This window comes from Mus caroli, unplaced genomic scaffold, assembly GCF_978045245.1.
Source record: "Mus caroli unplaced genomic scaffold, Mus_caroli_1 scaffold_3, whole genome shotgun sequence".
Taxonomy (NCBI): Eukaryota; Metazoa; Chordata; class Mammalia; order Rodentia; family Muridae; genus Mus; species Mus caroli.
This window is the reverse complement of record NW_028227258.1, coordinates 62,646,908-62,669,799: the sequence shown is the minus strand read 5'-3', so window position 1 is coordinate 62,669,799 and position 22,892 is coordinate 62,646,908. Positions and strand designations below refer to the sequence as shown.

The window sequence follows — 22,892 nt, the reverse complement described above, 5'->3', positions numbered from 1 at the left end:
GGAAGGCCCAGGGCATGTTTTCAAGTAGATCAAGGCAAACTCACAATCCACAAGCTCACTCATGATGTGGTCTCCCTAGGGCTTAAGCTTATGCATACTTGCATCTCCTGTATGAGGACATTAGATAGATCCCAGATCACCCTAAGACTGGTTCATAGCGAAGGTTTAAATAGTTTGCACATTCTTATTAGTGAACCTGCACAGCATTGAGTCTAATGTGCCTTTGGACTACTAGCAATTGTTTTCTCCTTCAGTGCTGGTCTCCATCAGTGTGGGAATGGTGGTGAGTTTGAAGAAAGATCCCTGAAAAAATAGTTACTGAGAAGGGAAGAGTATAATATGCATAACAAAGTTTCGTGTGCCTTAGTTCACAATACTGTGTCTAAGTGGTGGCTGAGAACACCCAAGGGAACTCACCAGCTAGACTAAACTTTTGCTGAAATGTCCTAGCTGGTGTGGTCCTAGCCACATAAAATCACCAACTCAGTTCCCAGGAAAGAGATCTTCAAGGCAGAAATGGAATTATGAGAATTTATCACCTTATCCTTTGACATGCACAGTCACCTTGTTCAGATAACCCAGAGGCTTTCCCTGCTCAGCAAGGCCATGGGAAGCCAAAGGGGAAACAGAGCTGTCTTTGTCACCAAGCCTGACCCAGCATGGAACATTAACCAGAGCAGCTGCTGCTCCCCTTTCAGAGGCACTGACTTCTACCTTCCCTCCCTCTTGCCTTCTCCCTCCCTCCTGTACCTCCCTCCTGTCCCCTCCCTCCTGCTTCCTCCCTCCCTCCTGCTAATCCCTCCTGCCACTGCCCCTCCCTCCTGTCCCTCCATTCCTCCTGTCTCCTCCCTCCCCCTCCCTCTTACCCCCTTCCTCCTTCCTGCCCTCTCCCTCCTGTCCTCACCCTCTCTCCTGACCCCTCCCTCCCTCCTGTACTTCCCTCCTGCCCCCCTCCTTCCTATTGCCCCTCCCTTCCCCCTGCCCTTCCCTCCTGCACCCTCCCTCCTGCCCCTCCCTCCTGCACCTTCCCTCCCTCCCTCCCTCCTTTCAGGTAACTGTATGAATGAGTACTTCTTCCCAACAGGCCTCCAGTGCTGTCTCCTTACTCCTATTCTCACAATGATGACTTCTTCAGATGCACTGAAATGTTGAAGTCACTTTTGTTGAAGTCATATTTTCCTTTGTCAACCAAAACTGTCTGTTTCCCTCTCCTTCCTTCATTTGCCTCCTCTAGTGGCTTTTTGTTTTATTGCCTCTGTCCATTTTTTAAAATTGTTTTCCTTCCTCCCCCACCTTACCTGCTCCTTCCATTCCCCTCTCTCCTTCCCTCTCTCCTTCCCTCTTCTCCCTTCTCTTCCTTCTTGTATGCCATCTTTGTCAAGCATTGGTGACATACATATGATTTGGGACACAATAACACACACACACACACACACACACACACACACACACACACACCACACACCTTGCATGTATGCTGACTTTACCCTCAGCACAGGGCTATGCAGAGAAGGAATAGAATAAAGGAATCAACACAGGCAATGTAATTAGATATGCACAAGATAGAGGGCAGTGAAAGGAGACTTCTAGTAGGTGGGGGAAATGAGAGATTGGGCTGTTAGGCCAGCTGGAACCTTGTAAGAAGAAGGGATACTGTGTCCAGCCTTGCCCAGTGTGTGTAGGAAGCTTCAAGTTTCAATGTATTGATGAACCATCCAACTGAGTGATCCAGGAATGGGATACGGATGTTATGAATGCCTATTCAGATAGTAAGGCCTTGGTGGGGACTGGAGTAAGGAATGTTGATGACTGCAGCAAAGTTAGGCTGCCAGAGAGGAAGGAGAGCAGGCAGGATTAGGACTTCCAGGGGATGGCACTGGATGCTTAGATTCTAGCTTCATTTCTGTTGCTGTGACAAATGCCCTGGCCAGAAGCAGCTTCAGGAGAAAAGAGTTTATTTGTCATATGAACAATCTCAGGTTATAGTCTATCATTCTGGGGACATCAAGGCAGGGACTTAAGAGGCTGGACACACCACATACATAGTCAAGAGCCAAGAGGAACAAATGTATCCATGGGGCCTGCCTGCTACTTTTGCTCCCTAGAGCCTTCTTCTGTCTCATGTCTTTCGCATCTTTTTTTTTTTTTTGTAATTTTTTTATTAGGTATTTTCCTAGTTTACATTTCCAATGCTATCCCAATAGCCCTCCATACCCCCCCAATCCCCTACCCACCCACTCCCCCTTTTTGGCCCTGGCGTTCCCCTGTACTGGGGCATATAAAGTTTGCAAGTCTAAAGGGCCTCTCTTTCCAGTGATGGCTTACTAGGCCATCTTTTGATACATATGCAGCTAGAGTCAAGAGCTCCGGGTTACTGGTTAGTTCATAATGTTGTTCCAACTATAGGGTTGTCTTTCGCATCTTGATTAAGTATAGACGTGCACATGGGCCACTGTGGACTCTGTAATTCCTTGTTAATGCTCTCTTCCCAGATAGTTCTAGGTCATGTCAAGACCATGGTTAAAACTATTCAGCACAGAGAAGGCTGTGGGTGATGTTGGATTTGTATTTGGGATAAATGAGCCCATGGGTCTACAGTGAGGATACTCGAGCCTTCCTTGTGTTGTCCTTTCAGTCCCAGGACTGGCTCAGTAGACCTGATTCTGTTTTGCTACGGTCACAAATGCCAGGCCTCCATTTTGCTGCTAGATTCTTGGGGGTATCCTTTTATCTTGTCTACTCCTTTTGCTCCAGAGGGCTTTCCAGGAAGCTGAAGCTCAGTACTCACTGCCTTCCATAGCATAGTGAGTAGGGCCTGGGTTCTAGCTCCTGGCTCATGCACTACTCACTTCTGTCCTCCAGGGAGAATAGGACATCCTTAGATCTTGTTCTTTCCCTCCACACTGTGCATCTTCCTGTCTGGAGCCACTATGAGATGTCACATGTCTGTAATAAACCATAAGTCTGAATCAGAGATGGAAAACAGGCAGGAGGCCCCAGGTCCAGCATAAAATACATTTTCTCAGTTTTCATATCACTACTCCAACTTCTCTTCTTCCTCTTCCTCTTCCTCTTCCTCTTCCTCTTCCTCTTCCTCTTCCTCTTCCTCTTCCTCTTCCTCTTCCTCTTCCTCTTCCTCTTCCTCTTCCTCTTCCTCTTCCTCTTCCTCTTCCTCTTCCTCTTCTTCTTCTTCTTCTTCTTCTTCTTCTTCTTCTTCTTCTTCTTCTTCTTCTTCTTCTTCTTCCTCCTTCTCCTTCTCCTCCTCCTCCTCCTCCTCTTCTTCTTCTGGGACAGGTTTTCTCTATGTAGCCCTGGTTGTCTTGGCACTCATCTTGTAGACCAGGTGAGTTATAAAGAGTTCTGTCTGTCTCTGTCTTTCAAGTGCTGGGATTAAAGGCAGGTGCCACCACTGCCTGGATATATTTTTTCCATCAGATCACATTTCTTTAAAATCAAAGCTGATACCAAGATTTCTGAAAGTTCTGATTTTGATGAAGTATAAACTTAGGATTCATGTCAAGGGGAGACAGATATATCACTGTGACCAACCACATCTTGTTAAGGATTTCACACCCATGTGAACAGCAGTACTCACTCACTCACTCACTCACCTACTCACTCACTCACTCACTCACTCACTCACTCACTCACTCACTCACTCTCTTCCTTGAGCTACACTTACTCTACTGCCTAAAGCTCACACTTCTGGTTTTGAAGATCAAAGATCAAGCCTTTGGTATCCTGCCACTTTCCAGAAGATGGCCTTTTAAACACACCTGTCATTGGATCTCCCAGGTTCCCAGAGGCCAACTTTATCAGGGCCCAGCTTTGTCTGGCACCTGAGACACCTCATGTCTCTCAGAAAACCCAGCTGAAGTGGTATCCAGGCTCTTTTATTTCCCTGGCTCTCCTCCTTACCCTCCTGCACGCTGACCCTCTCTGCATCAGACTCAGGCTGGCATCCCTGCATGGACTCCCCTGGCTGTCCTTCTCAAGTTCCTCCTGTCATCTGAGCTTTCCCAGACACCTTCTGTTCAGTTTCCTTACCTTCACCCATAGGTACATCACACTTATACCCATGTGTGAGCACTTCCCTTACTCCAAGATCACAGAATGCAGGGGAAAGGAAAAAAGAGTTACTTTGAACTGGGCTGCTGCCATTCTTTCTGGACCTTTACTGCCCCCTTGTGACGATTTGCCTGTAGTGACTTGTGTGTTGTCACCCTAACTGCCATCAAGCACTCCTTCTAGGTTGATTAAGGAAGGAGATCTTTGCTATCCAAAGCATTCTTTTGTATTTTATTTTATTTTATTTTTTATTTTTTATTAGATATTTTCCTCATTTACATTTCCAATGCTATCCAAAAAGTCCCCAATACACTCCCCCCCCACTCCCCTACCCACCCACTCCCACGTTTTGGCCCTGGCGTTCCCCTGTACTGGGGCATATAAAGTTTGCAAGTCCAATGGGACTCTCTTTCCAGTGATGGCCGACTAGGCCATCTTTTGATACATAAGCAGCTAGAGTCAAGAGCTCCGGGGTACTGGTTAGTTCATAATAATGATCCACCTATGGGGTTGCAGTTCCCTTTAGCTCCTTGGGTACTTTCTCTAGTTCCTAGGCCTTATTGAGCCACATACACAAACCAGTTCACTCTCCTTTCTTTCCACTCACCTTTGCTAGAGCTTGGGAGGCTGCTTTCCTCTGAGAAACTGGCTCAGTGGATCAAGAAGGGATTTCAAGTAGGCTAAACATCAAGATGGAAGATCCATTCATTACCCACCAGTCCCATTTTCTTCTGAGCTAAGAGAACAGGCTTGGGGAAGGTGTTCAGTTTCCCCAGGGCAGATGGATGCTCACTCTTTGCGAGGTGCCTGGGTTGTATGTGTTGTAGCTGTCAGCTGCCCACAACCTGGATGTCCAGTGGTGAGCTCCACTTGAGCCCTTGCAGGTGATTCCTGAAGATTTTCCCTTCCCCTTACAGAGTGCATGCTGCAGGTATATCTTCACTGACTGTCCAACACAAAGAATTTATGGATGCAGGAGTCAAAACACAAATGTATAACAAACAGTGGTCAGAGATCTCCCTTGAAATTTACTTTATTTCCAGAAACAGGCAACTCCTCCTTTTATACCATAGAACATTCTCTCTCTCTCTCTCTCTCTCTCTCTCTCTCTCTCTCTCTCTCTCTCCTCTCCCTCTCCCTCTCCCTCTCCCTCTCCCTCTCCCTCTCCCTCTCCCTCTCCCTCTCCCTCTCCCTCTCCCTCTCCCTCTCCCTCTCCCTCTCCCTCTCCCTCTCCCTCTCCCTCTCCCTCTCCCTCTCCCTCTCTCTCTCTATCTCTCTGCCTACTCTGTCTATTGTAGTGATCAGGACTGTTAGGTTTGGTTTGCTGTATAGAACTTCAGCATGGGTAGCCTCCTGACTGTGGTATGGGAGCTCAGTTCTAATCTATACACATTACATCCCATAAACAGTACTTAATATGAGGTAAGAAAGACATTTTGATGTTGGGTGAGATTTTACTTCTGTCTATGATATCATATGACAGGCAGGTGACTTAACTGCCTGCAAACCAGTTCCATGGAATCTGAAACTCTCTTCTGCCCTCTGAGGGTAACAGACATGTATCTACTAAGTGCACAGACATATATGCTGTCAAAACACCCATATACACATAAGCAGACAGATAGATAATGGATGGATTGATGGATTGACAGGCAGAAAGACAGACAGACAGATAGAAATGGGAGGGGTAGAAATTGAGGCTCCAATCTGCCTTCCCAGGTGTTACAAGAGACATGTAGTTTTGTTCCCTCTACATGGTGCCCCCACACCTCGTTCAGTTTGGGACTGTCTGGTGGAATAGACTGGGCTTCTTTCAGATGTGTGAGTTGAGGTAAGCTACCAACTCCATTATCATGAAAGACCTCAAATCTATCTTGACTGGCTTCCTCTGCCAATAGATACTGTACTGGGTGAGAAGAGAGAGAGAGAGAGAGAGAGAGAGAGAGAGAGAGAGAGAGAGAGAGAGAGAGAGAGAGAGAGAGAGAGAGAGAGAGAGGAACAGTGAAAGAGGCTAAGTCAATAGAAGGAAAAAAAGAGAAAGAAGATGGGAAATGGAAGAAACAAGAGGGGCAGGCAGTTGCATTTAGAGCCATGGATAGTAGATTTTCACACTATGGCTCAATAGTAAATACGTTTTCGGAGGGGGGGGAATGTTCATTTTAAGGAGACTCTCAGATCATTCCTTCAGCCAGGGGCTGTTTGTTATGGTGCCCATGACCTGCTGGGTACTTCTCAAGGCTTCTTTTGGTTCTAGAAAGTCTTGTTGTTAAAAAGAAGGTAGACTTGCCCTAGAGGTATAGACTATGCTCTAGGGTTGTGCTGTACCCTGCTCCCACCCCCTACAACCAGTGTGAGCTCAACCACTCAGAGGGAGGCGAGTTTTAATTTCCTAAGACAAGGAGCAAGATTCGGTCTGTGATCTGGCAATGCTGAACTGAAGCACCCTAGATTAGATGGTTGTCCCAGGCTTGTGCCCAACTAAGTAGGAGTCAGGTTCACCAACACTGACTATGGACTTAACTGGATATAGAAAAGAAAGCTGACCACTGGAGTGACCAAACACACACCTTTTCCACATTAAGCATTAAAACATTTTATTGTTCTTTGAGCTTCATATAGGTATCAAAATGTTCCAAGAAAGGCAATGCTCTGGTACATGGAAGGGAGATGTGGAAGTCCTGATGAAATTTTATCCTACAAGAGGTTCAGTACCAGCCACAGATTCTTGGGTCACAGCATCTGAGTCACAACAGCCTGTGCATTACTGGGCAAGTGCTTAGGACTGATGATGTATGACTGGGCCAGTGACTTGCAAGGTTGCTGGTGACCCAAAAACAAGTTGGGCAGTGCATAAAATGGAATTGTTAAGAGTTGAGTTGTTTCTAAGTCCCTCTCTGGAGAACCTGATAACACCCAGGGCCATGTCCTCGCCCTCCACATATCACTGTGACTTATTGTGTAGTGTCTCCCTGTGCTGCTTCACTAGTGTTCCGATCCACTCTGAGGTTTTATGCTTGGCTTCCTCCCAGCTGACAAGTGGCTCATAGCCCAGATCGCGCTGAGCTTTCTTATAGGAAATGGTAAACATGCCATTTAGTATTGTGATCAAGAGGCGGTTAAAGGGTGGCCTATAGTTGTAGACTGGACGTAGCAGGAAGCTCACAGATTCCAGCAGGAAGGCAAGCCAGTAGAGCAGGGGCAGAGGAAGGCTCCAGCTGGAATCAAGGCATAGGCCCCACTCCTTGCTCAGGGTTTAGTTTAAATCATCATAGCTTTGGTGAGGGCTGTCATCTGAGATATAATAGAACTCTCCTTGGATGCTTGGGGACTTCTTGGGGTCCAGTAGGCTTCTGGCAGCCAGAATGTGAGCCCAGGCTGCATTGCCCACATACACTGGGTTGGCTATGGAAAATGTGGCAGTTTTCTTAATTATGCTGTTGTTCTTCAGTGCTGTTTTCACAATGGTTGAAGTGACTTGGCATTCTTCCCCATAGATGAAAGGGAGTCTTAAGGCACAAGTATGCAAAGTGCCACCATTTTTCATGAGTCTCCCATTTGTTGCCAGCACTGCCTTCTCAGCCATCTTTTTGCTGTATGGGTATGGATCAGGCCATGTGCTTTCATGATGCTCTTCCTCATGGCAATTTTGGTCCAGCCACAATCACCGAGCTGCTGTAGATGAATGTTGGCACGCTGGCTTCCACACAAGCATCCAATAGGAGCTGAGTACCTGCTCATAGGAAGCTCACAATCATTGCTAGGAAATAAGTCAAAGGGCCACTGTCGCAATGGGGTCAGACTGGTATCCATCCCAGGGCCAACAGAGGCTAAATGTATTACCACCTGATAGTGACTCAAACCTACTATTCTATAAGAAATATTCACTCTGAAATTAATAGAGGTGACATGTATATTCTGGAAAGGAGAGAATTCCAGATTTACAAATTGAGGTTTCTTAATTCATAAGGCTCTCTGTCTGTCTTCCTCTCTGAATATCCATGTGTGTTTTTGTACCTTATTTTTTTAAATACTAGGGCTGTAACCTAGGCTCTTTCACATGTTAGACAAGGTCCCTACCAGTGAGACACTGTCCTAATTTACTTTCTATTGCTCTGTTTAACACCATGTCCAAAGGAACTTGGAGGAAGGAAGGGTTTGTAGGGCTCATATGTCAAAATTACAGTTCATTACTGAGAAAAGTCACTGTTTAGAACAAAGGCAGAAGTCTCAATGCTATTCCCTTGCATCCCATGATTGTTTAAGTTGTTACATAATATAACCCAGAACCTCTTACGCAGCCTTGACACAGCCAAGTGGGCAGTCTCATATCCATTCCAGCCCTCTCATATCTATCACTAACCAAGAAAATAACCCACAGAAGCACCCACAGGCCAATTTTCTCCCTGAGAAATTCCTCAGTAGAAGTTCCTTCTTTCCTGGTGACTACTGTGTGTCAAGCTGACAACAACTAAGCTGCCTTTTTAACTTGGAAAATATGTCTCTAGATTTTTCTTCTGGAAAGGTGTTCCTTTATGTTTTTTAAAAAGTGACATCAATACATTAGTTTGGGAATAATGCTCAGTGATTGAGCCTTTGCTTTGATTCCCAGAAACCATAAAAATTTATTTAAAAAGGACTCCCTCACCAAATGAAAGCAAAGAGTTACTAATCATCATGCATTTTACTAGATTATAGAACAGTGGGGTTTAAAATTATCAGAATTATCATTACACCCACTCTGGTGTATTGTCCATAGTGTATGGGCAATATGTATTTTTACTGTATTTTATTTTCCACATGGAGACCTAGTATAGAGCCCAGACTGAGCTTGAAGGCATGATTGTTCTGATTCAGAGTCCTGAGTGCTAGGATTACAGATGTGTACCACTACATATGGGGATGCAGTGTACTCTCATCATTAGATATCTAAGGCTGGTGTATTTTCCTCATGAAGTCAGAATTAATACAGAGATGGGAACGTGATTCCCTATAGCACCACCCTACAGGGAGGATGAGACAGAGGTAGTTATGCAGAACTAAAAGGGATCCTTGTAGTGTGGATATGTGCATGCTGAAATGATTAGTTGATTTAGAAAACCAAAAACTAGTTAATTCCTTTGGAGGTTCCAGAGAGGATACATGGAAGGAAGGATCTTGGAATATAGTGGTGCTATTAAGACTGAATTCAGGATTCAGTGCAGTTATTTTATATGGTAAAAATTTTAATTTAAAGTCAAATGGAACCTACATTCTGAGGCATTAAGCATTAAGGGATGGGGATCTAAGGAGGAGAGATGCTAAGCTCTGCCTAGTACAGATCTTCAAGAATAAAGTAATTCCTATCTGAAGAGATGATAATGTGGAAATCGGAATACAATTGCAGTTAATAAAACAGGCTCCTTTTCCCCCAGGTAGATTATATAGAGCAGCATTGAAGGCTCTCTAGGGAGAAAAAGCTCAGTGTCTGCTCCGTAGATGCAGTGGGCTGATAGACATTAAATATTTGGAGATGGAGTCAATCCATTTTGGTGTATAGAGGCAGGAGAACTTTCCTGGCAGTTGGAGTGTCATGGGTGTGGCTTTATAATCTTTCAGTCATACTGACTACCCCTGGTGTCACTCTTCATCTCTCTGCCTGGTTTCTTTTTCTAAACTCTGAGGACAAGAGTCCTGAGTTCTGCAACCTGGGCTGTTGTGCAGATGCATCTGACCTACTCAGAGCATAGCAGGTATCCCATGGTTGGCCCTTCTCTTTCTATCCTAATCCTGTTGGGACATCCTCATTTACCCACCTGTTCAAACTCTTCCTCCAGATGTTCCAAACTAGGTGCTTCCCTCCCCAACCTGTCTTATGATTTTCATTTTCCAACTAGCTCCATATCTTCCTCGAGTACTGTACCTTTCAGATTGACATCTAGGATGGTCTGTCTGGAAGAAGCACCAAGGGGTTCAACAGCAGCAGCAGTGTGGATGACAGCAGACATGCCCTGGCAGGCTCTCTTCAGGCACTGAGCATCCAGAATGTCTCTCTTCAGTACTGTCACCTTGGCCTTTGTCTGCAGCTCTGTGGACAGAAATCAGGGTCTTTGGAATCTTTCTGCATGGGATGGAAGTTTCCTGACACAGGTGTCAGTTATGTAGGTCTTCAAGGGCAGTCATGGTAAGAAGACACTGGGGGGAGGCCTTTCTACAGAAGGAAGCATAAACACTAAAAAATCAGAATGTAGTGTTTGTAGGGAATGAGGAAGTATCTATATCTGCCCCATCCCTTTGTAGAACATGCACCTGAGCAGTAAGATGCCATTTGTGTTTTGCACATAAAAAGAGATTTATGGGAAACTCCTACATGCATTAAAGCAACTGGAGATGTGATGGCACAAAAATGTAAAGAGGGAGAATAGGATTTAATTGATAGGGAATGGGGAAATCATGTGTGGATTTGAAAGAGAAACAGAGCTAGAGTCCTGCCGGGGGAAGCTGTAACAGCAGTTAGTGGGTAGGTAATAAACTGCCTGGTGTGAAGACATAAGAGTAATATGGATAAGCAACAGGTTAACCAGATTATGTTCTCTGGAGTTCCAGTGAGGAGGATCTAGAAGATGGACACAAAAATGGACATTTTAGCTTTGCCGTGACAGGTCTTGAAACTTTCTGTGTCTAGGCTGTTCATAAATGAAGTGTTAGCCCTATTATAGAGAAGCAATAGGAGTGTTCCTGAGAGAACCCAGAATAGACTCAAATTAGGGTTTAGGTGAGCATTTCTTATCAGATAGATCCTTGTAAATGAGGCAACCTCAAGTGGACCACACTGTGGGCTTGAAGCCAATGGCAGTGGATACATCAGTGTTTTCAGGCTCCTTTGAAATTCACTGAATGATACTGGCAATCACAATGTCATACAAATAAGCTCACAAAATTAACATGTGCCCCTGCAGTCTGTACAAATACTCCACCCTGGCTTTAGCTTCATATTTTGCACATGATTTTCTTAGTTTGCTCTTTCCTTTCTCAACCATGTCATGATATCAGGCATACAGATGTCCTAGGCATAGGTTGGGGAATCACAGAAGGCTCCAGGAACATGCCTCAGGACACACACCTCCTTATTGAAGGCTCTAATGTTCCTCTGCCTCCTTCAAATACATTCTCACTTCTCCATGAACTCTAAGCCCAGGGCTGGTTTGGATCAACTCTTGTGTGATAGACAGGTCAACTGAATCTACAATGCAGCTAAAGAATAGCCTGACAGAGGCAGAAGTAGAAATCCAGAGCTGTCCTCTTTGGACAGGTGAAAACCTGTGCTATACTTGTTTACTCTGCGCCCTTTTCTCCTGTCAGGCAACCGTGAGAATCCTTGAATTGAAGTAGAAAAGGATGAGTGTCTTAGTTAAGGTTTCTATTGCAGTGATATGACACCATGACCAGGGAAACTCTCATAAAGGAAAACACTTATTTGGGGTTGGATTACAGTTTCTGAGGGTTTGTCCTTTATCATTTGGCAACATGGAGGCAGACATGGTACTGGCAGAGCCTTGAGTTCGGTATACCTCTTGTGCTTTGTGTTTTTATTTATTTATTTTTTCTGTTCTTGTGATATTTTTTGTGTTGTGTAATTTTTAACAAATACTTTAACTCTTTCTATATTTTCCAAAGTAACAATTAAATTATTTTTATGTTTTAAAAAAGATTTATACATTTTTTTGTTATGTGCATTGATGTATTGCCTAGAACTGGATTTGCAGATAATTGTTAGCTGTGATATTGGTGCTGAAAAATTGAACCCAGGTTCCATGAAGAGCATCCAGTGCTCTTAGCCACTGAGCCATCTCTCTAGCCCCTAAATACTTTTGATTTACTATTAACTTTGGCATCTCAGAAGGTCCTGCAAGTACAAGGTGCATGTATGTAAGACCTGTATTTGAGCATATGTATTTGTATATATTCCAAGTGTTTATAAGTCTCAGGATATCTGGTATATTAGAATGTATGTTATGTTATAATTCTAGTACAACATTACTCTAAGCTTTAAACATAATTAAATTAATTAGTTTATAATTCCCTGAAAAATTTAATTGTATGAAAATATAGGGGTGTAGGACTCAAAACTACTATAAAATTAGAAGCCTGTGTGTTTCTTTTAAATTTTTGAAACTGTTGCATCTCAAAACTCTGAACAATCTTCCTTTTAACCCAACAATACTGGTTCAGTATCTTCAGTTGCTAATTATACAAACATTTGAAATTAAACTTGACAATGAACTTTAGATAAATATGAACTACTCTTTCCAAACCCCAAATGTGTTCTGAGGGTTTCAACATAGACTTGTGATTTGAATGAGAACAACTCAGTAGGTTCATATTTCTGAATACTTGGTCCCAAGTTGTTGGAAATGTTAGGAGGTGTGGCCTTGTTGGAGGAGGTTTGACTTTAGAAGTAGTCATTGAGGTTTCCAAAGACTTGTATCAATCCCACTTCATTCTCTGCCTTGTGGTTGTGGATCTAGATATGATCTCTCAGCTACTGCCGCAATGTCATGCCCATCAGTCTGCTGCCATGCTCCCTGCCATGATGGCCATTGGTTCTAACTCTCTGAAACTGTAAGTGTCCATAATCTCTACTTTCTATAAATGGCCTTGCAAAGGGTTTTATCTTAGCAACAGAAAATTAAGTAAGACATGCTTCCATCACCTTCCTTCTTCATAGGACCTAGTCAGATCTTCTCCAGGATGAGGCTTATCTTGGGGAGGATGGACAATCAAAAATCAAACTATGGGATGTCTGATAGGTGATTTGATCCAGACTTAAACTGACAAAGTCAAGTGATGGGTGGATGGGATCCAAGCAATAGGTGTAAATTAACTCTGGAGAGTGTGGAGGAAGATGTGGCATATATAATGGTCTCTCACTCAGAGCTGAAGCCCTTCAATAGCTACCTCACCGAAGGATGAGAGAATGGAGCAGCTGGGAACTTGCACTATCAACTCAGTGCTTAACCTTGGGCCTGGGTGTGGGAAAAGACAACAGCAACAAAAAAAGTACCTGTCTAGCAAAGCACTCAGTCCCTTTCTTTGAGAGGAAATGGCAGAGAGGAGGAATGCTTTGAAAGGCATTGGATGGTTCCTGATGACACATATCAAGTCCTACTGGCCCACACTTTGTGCTCTCTAATCCTCCTCTTCCCTTCTTCACTCTCCTTTCCTACAGCCTTCCTAAATGTACCCTAATATTATAAGTACTTCCTGTTATGAACTGCAGTCTCTCTCTAGTCTTTAATAAAAATTAAATATGAAGCCGATTAGGAACATAAAAGAGTCTGAGACCCATTGCTAAGGTCTCTAGTTCAATAATCTTTCGTTAGAGTTACAAAATATTGCAATATATTGTAAATACTGACAATTCTATTCCATTTAGGACACAAAAGAGCTTCGAGTAAAAGAGAAAACTGATCTGTAATGTCTAAATAGGAGAAGACGTTTAGGCCCAGGACCTGCTCATGACCAGTTGTGGGTGAGGCCTGAATTCACTTTATCCAACTATACAGTGACTTTTGTGCTGTTCCAATTGTGAATGTTGTTAATAGATCCACCTGATTTTTAGGCTGCAGACAAGAGAGCCCTCCTTTCACCCCATCCATGTCCCCCAGCCCCTATATCACTTACTGGACAATTCCTCTTTGTGTTTTCGACTGAAGGTCCTGAACAGGGCTCTGATCTCCTGCAGCTCTTCCTCCTGCACCAACATTCGGACAATCCTCTGGCCAAGAAACCCTCCTGCTCCTGTCACCAGGCAGCTCCACCCAGGCATGGTCAACACAGGAATCAGATAGTTGAGGGTGCAGATGTGATATAAGGTACTCCTGTGGACTGATTCAATGTGTACAGGGTCAAGGAATTGCTACTACACTTACATAGTAGAAAAAAATGTCCTGAAGCTAACTTCACCCATTCCTCTCATAAGACATCACTTCTCTGACCCCAAATCTTGTGGGATGTTCTATAAGAAGCAAGGACAAACATAAAATCTAAACCAGAGTACACATATGCACTGGACACCAGATATGCAATCTCTATCTTAGGTTATCTTTTACCCTGAGGCACTGCATTAGTCTGTGCCCAAAGGTTGTCTCTCTCACCTTAGATTCTAATTACAAACTCTGGATTGTCTTACCTGTGCTTATGAGAAACCTCCCACATATGTTATTTCTAAAAATTCTCACTGTATATAGTTAGTTTTCTCAGCTTCAGTGCTCTGACTTCAGAAACCCAGGGTCACATTTATAAAGGATACAGAGGAAGTGATGCACAGGCGGAGGAAAGAAAAAGTGGCACAAGGCTTCTACTCCTTGTTTGATACATCAGTTTCTAGTAATGTCTAACTGTTCAGCTACAAACAAGCTTAGGATGTTGGGCCCTCCTTCATCAGTTAATAATGAAGACAATGATTAATAATTAAATGAAGACAATTCTCAAATAGAGGTTTCCTCTTTCTAGATGCCTTCATGTTAAGTCAAGTGTACAAGAAAAGTTAATCAATACCCAGCCAAAGAGTGTTCTTTCAGTGTGTTAAACATAATACCTTTTTTTTATACCAATTTTACATCCTTTTCTTAGTGTCAACTATTTATCTTACAGTTCACTGCAGAGAATGCACATGTTCTTCTAAAGGAAATATCATTATTTTATGCAATAGTCTGATGGGTTTTTTTTGTTTCATTGTTTAGATTGACAACAGTAGATGAGTAAAAGGTCTTTAGAGTGTATGGCAGAAATACTCTAAGACTTGTTCAATCTATAGCCCATGTACCCATGTGGTCAAGAAAAGCTATAAATGCAGCCCAACACAAATTGAGAATTTATTTAAAACATTAAGAAAAGTTTATTTATTTTGTGACTCCATTATGAGGTTCTTGACTGAGAATATCATAGGTGACCAAATATGAATGCCATTTCAAAAGGTGGCACATACCTGCATGGAAAAAGCTCCCAGCCTGTTGGTACTGAATGTCCACACTGAGCCCAGAGTGAAGTCTATAATACAATCTTTCACTTGCTTGGTTAGAGTTACTGTACGATATTTTATCTTATTTAGGGTTACTGGGAAGTGTTTTGCTTCCCAGAATATTTTTCTCGGTTTATTTGTCATTTGAATATAGGAGGCTACTGATTTTGTGTGTTAATTTCCTATCCTGCTATTTGCTTTAAGTATTTATCAACTCTAGGAGTTTTCCAGTGGAATTAGTGGGTTAGGGGCTAATTATTTATCTTTAGCTAGTTAGCTTTATGGAACATCCATTCTTTTTCCCACTTTGCATTTGAACTAACATCTCTTGTTAACAAATAAGCTATTAATTTGGAACTTACATCTTGTGACAATAAGTACAAAATTCCTAGACTCCATTCAATTAGCAGAATATTAACTTCTACTAGTCCAAGAGCCAGGAATGTCATTAGCTAGCATCTTAGGTCTATAGAATAGGTTGCACATCTTGCTGTACCTACCCTTCTGGTAAGCTCACCAATGAATTTTCACATTGCGTTGATTTTAACTTTCTTGTTCTGTTAAATGAAAACAATCCTGTGAAATTGCTTCTATGCTGGAATGTAGCATTTTGAGCTATCTAAATCTATGTTACCGGTCATGGTAGCTCAAAATGGCTCCAGATTCAACTCCCCATTATTTCTTTTAACATAAGAGCTTGCTTCCCACACCCCCACATTTGTGAACTGCCATGTGTGTGCTGTTGACAGGACATTGGTCTGCTGTAAGACTACCAACTACTCTTAACCACTTAGTCATCTTTGCAGCCACACAATATATTTAGGACACTGATTCTTAGGGTGCCACAAACCTGAATGCCGGGGATGACACTGAGAAGCTCTAGTAGGGTGTCACTGAAGGCAACAGTGCAGCCCTGGTTCTACCTTTGCTCTCTGGTTTGTGGTTCACCATGATGTGGTTAGGCTAGAGATAATTTGACTCCAGATTCAGGCTAGAGAATTCTTACAAAGTCACAAGCATATATCAGCACATGATTGGTGGGAGAGCAAAAGAGCAGAATGCCAAAGATGTGTTGACAGTAGACACTACATTTTCAATGTAAGCAGTGCTATTTCAAATGTGAAGAAGGTCTCACAAGTGGGCCAGAAACCATTCCTCTTAGGTTTGTCTCGGTATCACTTTTACTCTAAGAATTCCCAATGAAGCTCAACTCAAATGTTGAGGTAATTAATCTGAGAAAGGAAACTCCAAGAGACTCTGTGCTGCTTGATCCCAGACTTCATTGTGTAAAACTTCAGAATTGCCTCTGAGTTCTTTCAAAGACATTGGTTCAGTGTACTGGACCCAAATGTGCTTGCTGAGGGAAGAGTTTCTGTCAGTAAAACCTCTTAGAGGTCATTGCTGCTTTGGTTCAAGAGGGTTTGACGTGTGCTTGAATTTTGAGAAGAACTTGGCATTGTAAAAGTACCTGTTATTTGCCTAGTGTCATTGTTGTCTCTGAGGGATACTGCCTCAGTGTGCTTACTCAGACCTTGTACTGGAAGCTTCTAGCCTCCTTAGCATTGAATCAGTGCCTAGAATGTGTTCATCCTCTTAGACATGAGATTGAATGAGCTCAAAATATCCTAGCTCTTCTTGATTTCTGGCTGGCTAGTTCTGACTCAAACTCTTCTCCAAGGTGACTTACGCAGTCTAACTTTGCTCTCTGCCTCTGACTTTTTGCTCTGCTTGTCCTCAAGCTAATTCTGGAATCTCTTTAATATTCTGGCTCACCATTCTCTGGGTAGTTCTGTCTTCACCTGTGTCTAGCTTGTTTTTTCTTTAAGCTCTGTCTGTAAAACTCACTCAGTAAAACTGCCTCCTTCTCTGCTCTCTCTTTCCTCTTTTTTCCCTGTGGTTCTACATCAAGTAGTCTCTTCTTTTCTGTCTTTTCTAGTGAGAGGTGGACATATCCTACCTCTTACTCATTCTATCAAATCTTTCTCTAATTCACCACTTTGTGTGCCTTTTAATTTGATGTCACTTTCAATCATGGGTGCTTCTGTCTACAAACTAATTTATGTTCATTGTTGGGGATTAAAGATGTGTACTAAACACATACCTGTATTCCAGCCAGAGGGATTTAAGGTTTGTACTAAAGGCTGAGTTGTATCCTTTTGGCAGGCTTGGTCCAGAAGGGTCTAACTGATGCTTGATTATTCAGCAGAACTCAGCATCCTTTACATAATGCTAGTTTCCAGGCGTATGCAATGTAATTGTTTCTTGTATTTCCATTAAATAAATAGACTGTGAACTTTTATTTCCATTAAATAAATAGACTGTGAACTCAGGAGTAAAGTGTAGTAAGATTGGATTCATGTTGGGAAACTGTGAGATACTAATGTTCAGGGCTATGATGGTGAAGCATGGCCTTCTGTACAGAGCCTAAGACATAATGGGTGTGTGAGAGGCACTGGGTTCTGAATAAACAGTTTGGTTTCCAGTTGAGGCTAGATGTTGAACCCTGGGACATGTTGGTGATAATTCACCTACATGGGATGGAAGGAGTTCTCTCATGTCTCCTTGAACTCTGGATCCTGTCAAAGTTATCACCCCCCCCTCCACAGCCCCCACAGGAGAAGCATGGCTAGTGGTCAAGTAGGCAATGTCTCAACCTTCTGACCTTCAGGCTAGACTCCTCCCCAGTTACCTAGCAACAGTAAAGATAGCAGCATACTTTAAGAGGGGCTGTTTGGCCCCACCTTGGTTTCTCACTCCTTTGCTCTTACTCTCCTCTCTCACTCTCTTCCTCTCTCTCTTTCTTACTCTCTAGCCTTTCTTCTCTCTCTCCTTTTTCCCTTTCTCTCCTCTTGGCCATGGCCGGTCTGTCTGTCTGTCTCTCTTCTACTTTTTCGATCCCCCCTGCCTTTTTATAATAAAGCTCTAAAACAAAAGACTGTCTCTGTTCATCAAGGCCCTCTGCTCTTACTCTCGCCTATGTGAAACCTATCTCATCTCTTAAGCCCTTGCTCTTGAAACCCCGAGGCACAGGGTGTCACCCCGGGCCCCCGTGGTTTTGGGGTCTACCCCTTGTCCAACCCCCATTGAATGGGGTTAGTGGCTTAGATGCCCACTTCGAGCTGAATGGAAAGGATCTGGCAGCCATTCCGTGTCCTCCTGCCTAGAGCATAGAAGGAACTCTGGCTGGACATGGCTATCCTCCCTCTCCCCTCCTTCCCCAGTCCTTTTTAGTTCCCACAGGTGTGTAATTTGGAGCAAATAGAGAGAGATACCTAGCCAACAAGTGGAACCAGCTGGACTGAGAGACCATGTGAGCTACCAATAGCAAAGCCATAGAGACAGGACTGCCTATACTTTTTGGAACATACTGGACATTGAGGACAAAAGTCTCTCTTTATGGACATTGTCTCCCTTCTTCTTACCTTCTGCAACTTCGTGCAATACTCATTTTATACCAATGTAGATATTAGCACAAGGCACAGGTTTTTGCTGCTACCTCCTCAGGTATTCTACTGAAGTCTAGATAGATTTGTGGAATGATCAATAGGTTAGTGAACAACCAAAGTCAACTGTAAGAGGTGTCCTGAACCAGTATTTAACTCTCTCCTTCAAGCTGGAGATTCCCAGCAAAGGGTAGTGCTAAGCAAGTGGAAGTGGTTCAGGTACTCCTTTACAGGGCATCAAATGTCAAAAGGAAGGGCTTTCCTGAAGGTTTTGTCATGTAGATTTTTTTCCCCAAATGGTGGTGAAAGATGTTTCTCTCCCTCACTTCTTCTCTTCTTCTTTCCCTCCCTCCATATTCCCCCTCTCTCCCTTTCTGTTATCTATAAAGGTAATTAATTTTTCTACCATAGTGTCCCAGTGGATTTCTGCTTCCCAATTCTCATCATGATTATGCAACTTGCTCTTTTAAAATTCTTTCATGAAGTACTTTCAATTCACATGTATATTTATATTCATAGCATTCTGCCTCTTGCCTCACCTTTCCTCCTTCTGCTAGCCATTTGATAAAATCTGCTTATGTTGTATATAGATATACTCTTCACTCACTCTGAGTCACCTGCTTGGTCAAACATGGTTCACAAAGAGGTTATGTATGACATACTCCTCACACAGAAATATGGAAAATGACACTCAACATATTTAAAAGAACAGTGCTCTTTGCCATGGATAAGACATGGAGGTGTTGAAGTGAGTAGCCTTGTGTACTGAGTGGGTAAGGGATGGAGATCAATGTAATAGCAGAAGGCACATCCTGTTACTGCTTCTAGTAGAAAAATACACAATTACTGTTTATACATATTGAGAACCAAGTCTGAGATCCAGCTGAGTCCTCTGATTTCAGACTCAAGCATGTTGACCTCAAATGTCCTTTAAGAACCTTTTCTCAGAAATATATCCCCTCCTTCACCCTCGTGATATGGAAGGAAGGTTCAGAAAAGAATAAGGTTATTCAAAACATTTTGTTCTTGACAACTACTAGAACAATATTGCCAATGGAAGTTACTATTGCTTCTTTCTTGGTAGAAATCGACATACTGTGTGAATGACCACTGATAGCTCATCCAAAGAAGTAGAAACCTCCCAACCAGGCAGCATATTCTGTATTTTGTATTGCTGATACAAAACACCACACCCAATGCAACTTATAACACAAAGCATTTAATTGGACTCACGTTTGTTTCCAAGGGTTGGAGATCCTGAAGGCAGGCACAGTTCCCTTCTTGATCTGGACTCAGAGAACAGAGGGCAGTAGGATTGTTTGGAAGCCTCAAAGTTCACTTCCAGTGACATAGCTCTGTGAACAAGGCCACACCTCCAAATGATTCTGTAGCATCTGTACCCATAGAGACCTCGGGGTTAAACATGTAAGCCTATGTGTGTGTTTGCGTCCAAAGACCACGAACCTCTGGAGCTTCAGCAGGACTGTTACTACAGATCCTCCTTAGTTATTTCTAATGGATATATCAAGAGCCTTATTTAAGGTTTCTTTAGCTTACTTTCCCCCTTGGGCTACTGTAGTCTTATCTGCTGGATAGGGTAAGCCCCTGATTTGATGATGCTACTTGCTGATTCTCTCCTGTGTCTTGTTCTCTCTCTCTCTCTCTCTCTCTCTCTCTCTCTCTCTCTCTCTCTCTCTCTCTCTCTCTCTCTCTCTCTCTCCCTCCCTCTCTCTCTCTCTCTCTCCCTCTTCTCTTTCTCTCTGCCACTTTTCAAGGTAATTTTGCTTTTGCTAGCTTTAAATTTAATAAAAACCACTCACTCAATACTGAAATTATGAATGCAATGAAACACTTGTATAGGGAACATAATTGATTTAGCTGTGAAAATCAACTTGATGCTATTTGTTTTAAAGGTATTATTACAATATCAAACAAGGGAAGGGGAGGAGCTAGAGAAAGGCATTTCTTTGGTCATTGCACCCCCACCACCTTGTGGCTGAATTGGGAACCTGACAACTGATCAGGGATATCTTGGGATGCTGATAGCCTCTTTCCATAGAAATCTAGATTCTCCCTCTCTGTGTAGAATAACACTGGGAGCAAATGCCTTGTGTCTTCAGACCTCCAATAAAGGATTAACATGTAAAGGTTTTTCTGTCCTTCTGTATTTTCTCTTCTGCTTGTTTCTGATTGCAAGAAAGCTTACTTTTCATGTTTGTTGCGGATTCTCTTTATCTTAGCTGACTCTAACTCAATGTGACATCCTGTAATTTGCAGATTGTTGGGAGAGAAATCAGTGTGTGAAAATACATTTAAAGAAATCTATACAACATGAGGTTAGACTAAGGAATTGTAATAGGCAAAACTCCAACAGTTTTACAACTTTATTGGCAGAAAATCTTAATTTGTTATAATATGTTGTACATGCAATTTGGATTTAACTCTCTTTATTAATATTTTATTGAATCTATTACAATTTGATAGGATAGATTTTGATTGAATTCACCTGCATTTCCCTCTCTTTAAGTCCTCCCAGTTCCATATCCATTGAACTCAGACAAACAAAAAGAAATGTTACTAGGTAAGTAGACAGAGTCACAGAAAATCATCCTGACTGAGGTAATGCTGGCCCCAAAAGACAAATATATCTGTTAGCTGCTTCATTTTTGACTAGCAAGCTACTATCCTTATGGACACAGAGGTTCACTATAGATAAGGAATTAGCATGGAGGGAAGAACCATTTTGGGAATGGGAAATAACATAGATAGATAGGGTTAAATTGGGAGGGAAGGATTGGGAAGATCTAAGGAAGAGGGGAAGAAGGGATGAAGAATTCTGGGAGGGACAGCTAAATCTATTGCCATTTGAGGAATTTCATGGACACTTAATAGGGTGGAAGCTTTTCAAAATGTAACATATATTGTATGAAATATATTTAAATTGGAATTATCAAGTACAGGGAGACAAATCCCTAATTAGACACCTCTCACCAACAATGGAATCCACCAGTTCGAGGAATGTATTAATTCTGGTTAAGTTGTTGGACACAGGGGTCCTATGGAAACCCCCAAATACCCCAATCATTGTCAAGGCCATTGATAGCTAGCAACAAACTGGTGGTAAATTTCTAGGCCTAAAATTTTTTTTTTCAAGATTGCAACCTCTCCCACCTCCCCCCACCCGCGACAAAAACCCGGCATCCACACTACTCCCCTCCTCCCTCCTCTCGCCCCCCCCCCTGCAACCCGGAGTGAGGAGGGGAAGGGAAAGGGGGGAAAAGCCCGATCTCAAAAAAAGGGGGGGGTCGATAGAAAGAAAGAAAGAGAGAGAGAGAATAGAAAGGGCACGGGGCTGATCATCACCAACATGGCTGCCTCGGCATAGACCTAAATGAGGAGTAACCCGGGCTGTGTCTTTGTCAGTTTCACCTCTGTAACCCTAAACTAATGCAGAAAACAAGGCGGAGGCTGCAGAGGGGAAAGAGGAGAGGGAGGGCGAGAAAATGGCACGAGAGGAGGTGGAGAAGGGATGACTTACGTGAGGGAAGGCGCTTGGGCTGCTCCTGCTTCCTCCTGGGCATTTTCCCCCTTTTCTCACATTCTCCTCCTTGGTTAATGTGAGATCAAATAAACCCCCGTGGGGGCAGACACCCAGCTGTATTCTAGAACTTTCAGTGATTCTGACACTGGAAGTTGTTGCTAAACTTTTTTTCCCTTGAGGAGACATAAACATTTTCTTCCCCCTTGTCTAATATTCCATTGACACATCAAGGCCCGGTGCCATCCTTACTCCTTGTCATAGAAATGGGTTTACTGGAATCACTTACAGTGCATAGATGAGGAGTTACTTACATGAGTGTGGTTGTTTCCTGCATGTGTCTTTGACTAACAGGGTAATGACCTTCTCACAGGTGAGTAGATGAAGCTTTTCTCACCATCGTCTTCCCCACCTATATACCCCAGTCTCTCCCTTAGGCCACATGCAGTTAGAGTAGAATGGAATATAATGTGTTATGGAGTGGATGGATGCTCAAGTGAAGTTTCCATGATCCTCCTTGCCCCTTATTCTACAAGGTCAATAAAATTATCCAGCTGAGATGATTTTTTTAATTTATTTTTTTATTAGATGTTTTCTTTATTTCCATTTCAAATGTTATTTCTTTCCCTGTTTTCCCCTCTGAAAATACCCTTCCCCCCTCACCTCCTTCATATCCCTGCAAACCAACCCACCCACTCTCACTTCTTGTCTCTGGCATTCCCTTACACTGGGGAATAAAGCCTTCCAGGTGAGATGATCTGCATTTAGACACAGATGGACTTCCAAACACAGCAGTCATTTGGCTCATAGGATACTAGTACATAACAGAAATTGATGCTGAGAA

At 42.8% G+C, this 22,892-nt stretch overlaps 1 pseudogene across 1 annotated transcript; it reads right to left on the bottom strand.

Moving 5' to 3' along the window:
- Positions 1 to 6,644: 6,644 nt before the first annotated feature.
- LOC110288898 (NADPH-dependent 3-keto-steroid reductase Hsd3b5-like) lies at positions 6,645 to 14,447 on the bottom strand (annotated as a pseudogene). Its single transcript, XR_015046692.1, has 4 exons — positions 14,357 to 14,447; positions 13,729 to 13,932; positions 9,968 to 10,132; positions 6,645 to 7,798 (listed from the first exon to the last, which is right to left on the bottom strand). The product of XR_015046692.1 is annotated as an NADPH-dependent 3-keto-steroid reductase Hsd3b5-like (transcript).
- Positions 14,448 to 22,892: the final 8,445 nt, after the last annotated feature.